The sequence below is a fragment of the Macrotis lagotis genome, chromosome 1, assembly GCF_037893015.1.
Source record: "Macrotis lagotis isolate mMagLag1 chromosome 1, bilby.v1.9.chrom.fasta, whole genome shotgun sequence".
NCBI classification, from domain to species: Eukaryota; Metazoa; Chordata; class Mammalia; order Peramelemorphia; family Peramelidae; genus Macrotis; species Macrotis lagotis.
In genome coordinates this window covers 126,169,676-126,177,998 of record NC_133658.1, presented here as the reverse complement: position 1 = coordinate 126,177,998, position 8,323 = coordinate 126,169,676, and positions in this window count along the sequence as shown.

Genomic DNA, 8,323 nt, shown 5'->3' with positions numbered 1-8,323 from the left:
AGAAGGCAACATTTAATTCCATCAAAAGTAAAGTACAAAGGAAAGCTTAGAGATATGCAAGACTCTTGGCTCAGTAAGAAGGCAGATAAAATTCAATTTTATGTATCTAGTAATAATCCAATGTGTTTTTATGATGCCCTGAAGGCTATTTATGGACCAAAGACCTATGGTACATCTCAACTACTCAGTGCCGATGGAGCCATATTGATTAATGAGAGAGATGGGCAGATGGGCGGAACATTTCCATAGTATTCTTTTTGTTTGTTTGTTTGTTTTTTTGTTTTTGCAAGGCAATGGGGTTAAAATGGCTTGCCCAAGACCACACAGCTAGGTAATTAAGTATCTGAGGCCAGATTTGAACTCAGGTACTCCTGACTCCAGGGCCAGTGCTCTATCCACTGTGCCACCTAGCTGCTCCCCATAGTATTCTTAATAGACCTTCATCAATCAATTTAGAAATCATTGACCATTTATCTCAGGTTGAAGTCAATTCAACCTTAGCTGAAGTTCCAGTTGAAGAAGAGATTTTTAAATTCCATTAGACTCCTTTCAAGTGGCAAAGCATCTGGTACTGATTCTATTCCAGCTGAGATCTACAAGGTGGGGGTATCCTTTGCTCATTCAAAAGTTGACTGAAATTTTCCAGGTTATATGGCATGTAGAGGTTATCCCCCTAGAATTTCGATAATGGTAAAGGAACAGATTGTCCATGACAATCACAAGTGTGTATCTCTTAGAGTCTTTTTCAATAGGCAATCCTTCACCTGGAAGATGATCACCTACCTGAGAGCCAGTGTGGCTTCAGAAAGGGTCGAGGAACAGTCAATATGGTCTTTGCTGCCTGACAATTCCAGGAAAAATGCCCGGAGCAGAGCAGACATCTGTATACATTTGTAGATATTTGACCAAGGCCTTTGATACAATAAGTCATAAGGGTTTATGGAAAATTATGTCTAAATTTGGTTGCAGAGAAGTTTATCAGTATTGTATATCAATTCCATGAAGGCTTGCTTGCCCGGGTTCTGGATAGTGGATGATGCTTTCAAGAATTCTTGGTCACCAATGGAGTGAAATATGGATGTGTCCTTGTTCCCATGCTTTTCAGCATGATGTTTTCAGCCATGTTATCAAACACTTCTACTGAGGATGAACATGACATCAAGGTCATCTACTGCACTGGTGGTAAATTTTTCAACTTGAAAAGGTTACAAGCCAAGATCAAAGTGGAGGGAGTGCATGATCTTTTGTTTGCAGATGACTATGCATTCAATGCAGCCTCTGAAGCTGAGATGCAACAAAATATGGATTGATTCGTTGCTTTTTGTGCTAATTTTGGTGTAACAATTAACACCAAGAAAACACAGGTGCTCCATCAGTCAGCATCACATCATCCATATGTGAAACCATTGGTTATAGCAAACAGAAAACCTTTGAAGTTTAGTAACTTGGCAGTATATTTTTTAGGGAGGTACACTTTGATAATGAGGTTGACACATGCTTTGCCAGAACTAGCTCAGTTTTTGAGACTCTAAAAGAAAGTGTGGGTGAGATGTTAGACTGACTATTAAAATGAAATCTATAGAGTCATTGTGCTGACCTCATTGCTATATGCCTGTGAAACCTGGAAAGTCTACCAGCACTATGTCAGGAAAATCAATCTCTTCCATTTCAATTGTTTTAGGAAGATTATGAAGATCACCTGGCAGGCAAAGATACCAGACACTGAGCTCCTTTCTCAAGCTAGAGTGCCAAGCATTCCAATATTACTATAGATAGTGCAACTACAATGGACTAGGTACGATGTTAGAATGCCAGAACTGCACTTGCCAAAAAGACGATTTTGTGGAGAACTCATACAGGACACGTGCTCACAAGGGAAGTCAGAAGAAATGATACTGGGATGTCCTGAAGGTCTCTCTCAAGAATTTTGGAATTGATTGTGCAGCATGAAGGACACTAACACAGGACTGCCCAGCATGGCATGCCCTCATCAGTGAAGATGCTGTACTCCATGAGCAAAGCAGAATTGAAGTAACTCAAGGGAAATGAGAGATATGTAAGTTTAGAGTCCCCTCCCCAGTTGTTCACATGGACTGTGACCTATGGTAGAACATTCTGAGCTCGGATTGGTCTGATCAGCCACAGTTGGATACAGTATAATTTGTCTCAAACATAGTGATGTCATTTTTGTCTTCTTCGATATTGAAGGACAAAAATCAACCAACCATGGATTTCATTGTTCTTTTCAAAATGTGGAAATTGGGAAGTCACATATTAAGCAAAGTAATAATAAAGTAATCCACTCTCCAAAAACATCAAAAAAGGAAATATGCAATAAATATATTATAATTAGAGCTGAATCCAAAATTTAAATCCCATATTTGGTATTTGAAGCTCCTTCCCATGTTCTCTATGATTCAGCTACAGGGACCTAATTGTTTATGTCTTACATGTGTCATTCCAGTTCCCATCTCCCAAATTTTTCACTATCTCAATTCTTCTCCCCTCATGACTGGAATATTCCCCCTCTTCACCTCTGCCTCCTGGCTTTGTTGACTTCCAGCTCAAATCCTGCTTTCTGCAAGAGGACTTCCCTGGTCCCTCCTATTCCCAGTGCCTTCATTTTGAGATTACCTTACATTTATAGTACATCTAGTAAAAACATAGTTGTGTTTGTTTTTGTTGTTGTTTCTTCCTCATAGAATGGGAGCTCCTTGAGAATGGGGAACATGATTAGTGCAGCGCCTACAACATATTAAGAGTATAAGAAATGCTTTTTGACTAATTGACGCACACTAGGTAAAAGTGTCTTGAAATAACAAATCTCTCAATCTTTCATCCTCCTAGCCCACCTTCACATCCAAGGGCAGCCCCAGTAAGCAACATTATGGCTGGTGTTTTAGGAAGGTGCCTGGCTACTTTCCCCATATCAGTGACTCATTCTGAAATTTCTTCCCCCTCCATGCTCCCCTTCCAGAAGAAGGGGCTTCCATGGCAAAAGGAAAAGGGGCTATCAATCCTGTCTCTGTAGAACTTATTTTGGATTAGGAAACAAGCAGACCTCCACATGCACCAACTTAAGGAGGCTGGCAGGAGAGAAGGGGCTCACCACAGTATTGAAAAAAAGCAGGAAACAGGAGCATTGGCCCTGGAGTCAGGAGGACCTGAGTTCCAATCCAGACTCAGACACTTAATAATTACCTAGCTGTGTGAACTTGGGCAAGTCACTTGACCCCATTGCCTTTTCACGCCCCCCACAAGTATGAAACAAAAAATGAGGAGAGAAGACAGAGTCAAGCTGTTAAGAATTCCAGAGGCTGAAAGACAAAGTAAAAGAAAGAAAGTATACATTCATATAGTGACAATCATAAAGACAACAAAGATAAAGAAAAAAATTTTAAGAGTTTTAAAAAGTTTTAAAAGTTTTAAAAAATACATATTATAATATGAAGGAGAAGGAACCCAAAGAGTTTTAAAGTTTTAAAAAATACATATTATAATATGAAGGAGGAGCCCCAAACCCCTAATGAAAAAAAATAATTCTAATGATTCTCTAGAGATCACAGGACAACAGCAAAAGCTCCTGGATAGATCAAAAGAACATCATTTTAAAAAAATTATTTAATTTTTTTCCAAAAGAACAAAACTTTTTTTTTTAGGCTGGATTTGAACTCAGATACTCCGGACTCCAGGGCTGATGGTCTATCCACTGTGCCACCTAGCCACCCCTGAACAAAACTTTTAAAAGAATATAATAAGAATGGAAATAGGCTGGAATTTTCAGTTCTTAAAAAATTAATTAAAAATGGAGTAGACAATTTTGAGCATAGAGAACTTCTCCAAAGTAATCTAGGTTCCAAAAAAAGTGATGATTTGAAACTCAAAAAATGCAGAAATGGAAGAAAATTTGCCAGATCAGGAAAAAAAGAATCTAAAAGAAAACATGAATTTTTATATGAACCAGAGTGACTCAATCTTGAAGGTAGTAATATGCAAAGTAAACTTAATTATCATGTCTCCTAGAAAAATATGTCAAATTAAAAAAATTGAATATACTACCATTACAAACAATAACAAGAAACTACTCAGAACTTTTGACTCAGAACTTCAAGACTTTGACCTGTTAAACCCACAGGCTCACTACCAGAAGGGGAAGACACACAAAGGTGAGTAATAGTAGTTAAATTTTAGAATTTCAATGCCAAATAACAAAGTTTGTAAATTGAAATTGGAATATAGCCTTCATCTAATCAAGGAAAGTCAGTTAAAAGATACCAAGGATTCCTTTGCCACCATGAAAAATCAGAGAATAGAAGGAAGAGAATATTCCAAAAAGTCAAAGTACTGAAGACATAAAACCCAAAATAGCTGAGCAAGGAAGAGCAAATCAATGAAGAAAGATAGAATTTCAATAAACCAAAAGTAGTTTAAATCTTCTAGGTGGCAACATGGATAGAGTGCCTGGAGTCAGGAAGACTTGAGTTTAATTCTACCTAGCATACATACTAGTTGTGTGACCCTGGGCAAGTCATTGAAACTGTTTACCTCACTTTCCTTATCAGAAAGTGAGGATAATAATATCATCTAACTCCCAGGTTGTAAGGATCAAATGAGATAGTAATTGTAAAATGCTTAATATGGTGTTTGGCACATTAATGTTAGAGCTATTATATTTATTCTTTCAGAAATAGCTTTTTTAAAAAAGGAGAAACTTGATAAAGGCAAATAAGCATAATTTTAAAGAAAAGACTAAGAAAGGAAATTCTCTCTTTCTCTTTCTCAAGAAAGTGTATCATGGTGGTAAAAGATAAAACTAGAAAAGAATCCTTTAGAAACAAAATGAATCTAAGAGGCTAAAGATTAGAAAAGATTCTTTGTGGAACAACTCCCACTGTACATCACAGCTTCTAAGAACTGAAATTTCTAGAATAAGGTAGAGAATAAGGGCACAAAAATTAAATTACTGAAAAAGTTCATAAGAGACAGGAAAGATGTGATGAGAACCATAATTACAATAAAATAGAAATGGGGGGAGCAAAGAGGGCCTCAGTTTCCTCATCTGTGAAATGAGGAAACTATCTACCAGAATTATTTTGAAGATTAAATAAGATAATATATATAAAAATATCAAGAAGAATACTACAAAAATGGAAGTGATTATTATTACTATTATACTATTTTGGTAAGAAAAGTGGTTTTACAATTTTTTTTATTGGGTAGGAAGTCCTATTGTGTTCAGTATGGGAATGAAGTTCTGAACTCCATGTTCTATTCGTATTTGTAGGTCATGGCATAAGTGTGGCGTATTTTTGAATGGATATTTAATAGACTTGGGATGAAAGATCAGAAGAATAAAATTCTTATAAGTCCACCATGCCCAAGGGGAGACAGGCAGGATGCAAAGGGTGATGAGAGCTAGAGCTAGAGGCAGAATGGTTTAGAAATTTTCAAGTGACTTTTTTCTAATTGAGAGAGAACAGTGACACTTAGAAAAGGGAATTATAAAGTATCTTGAAAGAGGGTCAGGAGCTCATTGAAATAATAGTTCTCCTCAGGGGAGTGATGGTAACAGGGATTTCTTTAGGGTATGAAAAGCACAAGCATTTTGAGATTTCTCATTCCCATCAACCTCAATATTGACATGAATAAGGACAGCCTAGAAAGGAAAAAGACATCACTAAGGGCAATTTTTTATGGGAGTGGATGGGGGAGGGAAGGGCTGTGTATTTGATGGCTTTCATAAGCCTCAGCTCTCTTTTATTCTCTGACTCAACTGCTTCCAATTACTTAACACCAGTAGTGAGAGGATTTCATCCTACTCCAGTGAGAGTCTAGAGAGAAGGTCAGGTAACCTGTCTGGACCTCAGTTGCCTTATCTGTAAAGGATCTATGATCCTATGAACTAAAGGAAACTGGAAGAAGTAGAAAAAAAAGTTAATTGAAACTAAGAACTTGGACCTGGGTAGAAGGTGCTAGGATGGAATAACATCAAAGAGCGCTTGAGTGCTGACCCCAATAATTTTCCAGGTAACTATATTTTGTTCTTCTAAAGGAGAAGGGATATTATAAGCAATGGTGACAAAAAAAATGACTAGATACTGAATATTCCGAGCAGGAAGGTAGTGACCTTTTTAAAAAATACATGATTTATTTTTTATTTTATTTTGAATTTTTTACAACCCCCCCAATCTTGCTTCCCCCACCCCCACGGAAAGCATTCTATTAGTCTTTACATTGTTTCCATGGTATGCATTGATCAAAGTTGAATGTGATGAGAGAGAAATCATATCCCTAAGAAAAATAAAGTAATTGTGCCTGATTGTTGCACTAATGGAATGAGCAAGTCCATCAAGGTTGACCATCACCCCATGTTGCTGTTAGGGTATACCAGAAAGGTTCCCATCCCTCCTGGTTTCTAATGTAACAATAGTGTTCCATGACATACATATACTACATTTTGTTAAGCCATTCCCCAATTGAAGGACACTTACTTAATTTTCAATTCTTTGCCACCACAAATAGAGCTTCTATGAATATTTTTGTACAAGTGATTTTTTTATACATTACTATAACATTCTTGTTTAAGAGTAAACATAATACCTCCTCCCCCAAGAAATATAGACCCTCATGAGAAATAAAGTAAAGGAAAGAGAATGTGTTTCAGTCTATGCTCTGATACCATCAGCTCTGTCTCAGGTGGATCATAATCTTTATGATAAGTCTATCATAAAAGTTACTTCCAGATTTATCCACTGTTGCTGTTGCTGATTGTAATTCTCTCCATCCATTCTTCCCCACTACCATATATTATATTTTCTCTCTCTCCTTTCACTCTGTCCCTCTTCTAAAATGTGCTGTAGGGTAGCTGAGTGGTAGAATGATCACTGGCCCTGGGGCCAAGAGGCCCCGAACTCACATACCACCCCTGAGACCTAGCAACCACCTGGCCCCATGGTCCTGGACAGGCCACCCAATCCTAACCTCTTGCAAGAAGTAAAAAAGAAAATGTGTTATATCTGACTATTTTCTCCTATGATCTGCCCTCTCCTCTATCACCCACATCCCCATCCTCTCCCTTTCCCCTTCTCTTCTTTTTACTCTAAATTTCTATACCATATTGAGTGTATATGCTGTTTCCTCCCTGAGCCACCTCTGATGAGAGTGAAGGTTCCCTCATTACCCCTTCACCTTCCCCCCTTCCATATCATTTCAAAAGCTCATTGTAAAAAAAAATCTTTTATACGAAATATCTTAGCTTATTCTACCTCTCTTTCTCTTATTCCCAGTGCATTTCCCTTTTAGCCATTGACTCCATTTTTACAATATATTATACTCTTCACATTCAGCTCTCTTCTGTGCTTCATTTATAAAAGCTCCTTCTACCTGCTCTATTAAATGAAGTTTCATATGATTATTATCAGTATAATTTTTTTATGCAGGAATGCATGCAGTTCATCATCATTAAGTCCCTCATATTTTACCCTTCTCCTCTGCTCTCTATGCTTCACCTGAGTCCTGTTCTTGAAAATCAAAAACTTTCTGTTCAGCTCTGGTTGTTTCAGCAGGAACATTTGAAATTCCCCTGGTTCATTGAAAGTCCATCTTTTCCCCTGGACAAGGATGTTTAGTTTTGCTGGGTAGTTGATTCTCAGTTGCATTCCAAGCTCTTTTGCCTTCCAGAACATTATATTCCATGCCCTACGAGTCTTTAATGTAGTTGCTGCTAAGTCCTCTGTGATCCTGACTGCGGTTCCATGATATTTGAATTGTGACCTTCTGGCTGCTTGTAATATTTTCTCTTTGACTTGAGAGTTCTGGAATTTGACTATAATATTCCTGGGGTTTTTTGGTATATCTTTCTTGGTGAGATTGGTGGATTCTCTCAATTTCTATTTTGCCCTCTGCTTCCAGGACATCAGGGCAATTTTCCTGTAGGATTTCTTTAAAAATGAGGTCAAGGTCTTTTCCTGATCTTGATTTTTCAGGTATAGAGCTAAAGGAAGCTGATGACTTTAGGAGAAGTCAAGATACAATATATCTCATTGAGAAAACAACTAATCTGGCAAACAGATTCAGATTAGTTGCTTTCTCAATGAGGTGTTTCACATTTTCCTTCTAATTTTTCATTCTTTTGGTGTTGAAGTATTGTATCTTGACTTCTCCTAAAGTCATCAGCTTCCTTTAGCTCTATTCTAAATCTGAAGGATTTGTTTTCCTCAGAGAGCTTTCTTTTTTTAATTTTTAAAGATTTTATTTGAGTTTCACAATTTTTCTCCCAATCTTACTACCCCCCCCACAGAAAGCAATCTGCCAGTCTTTATTT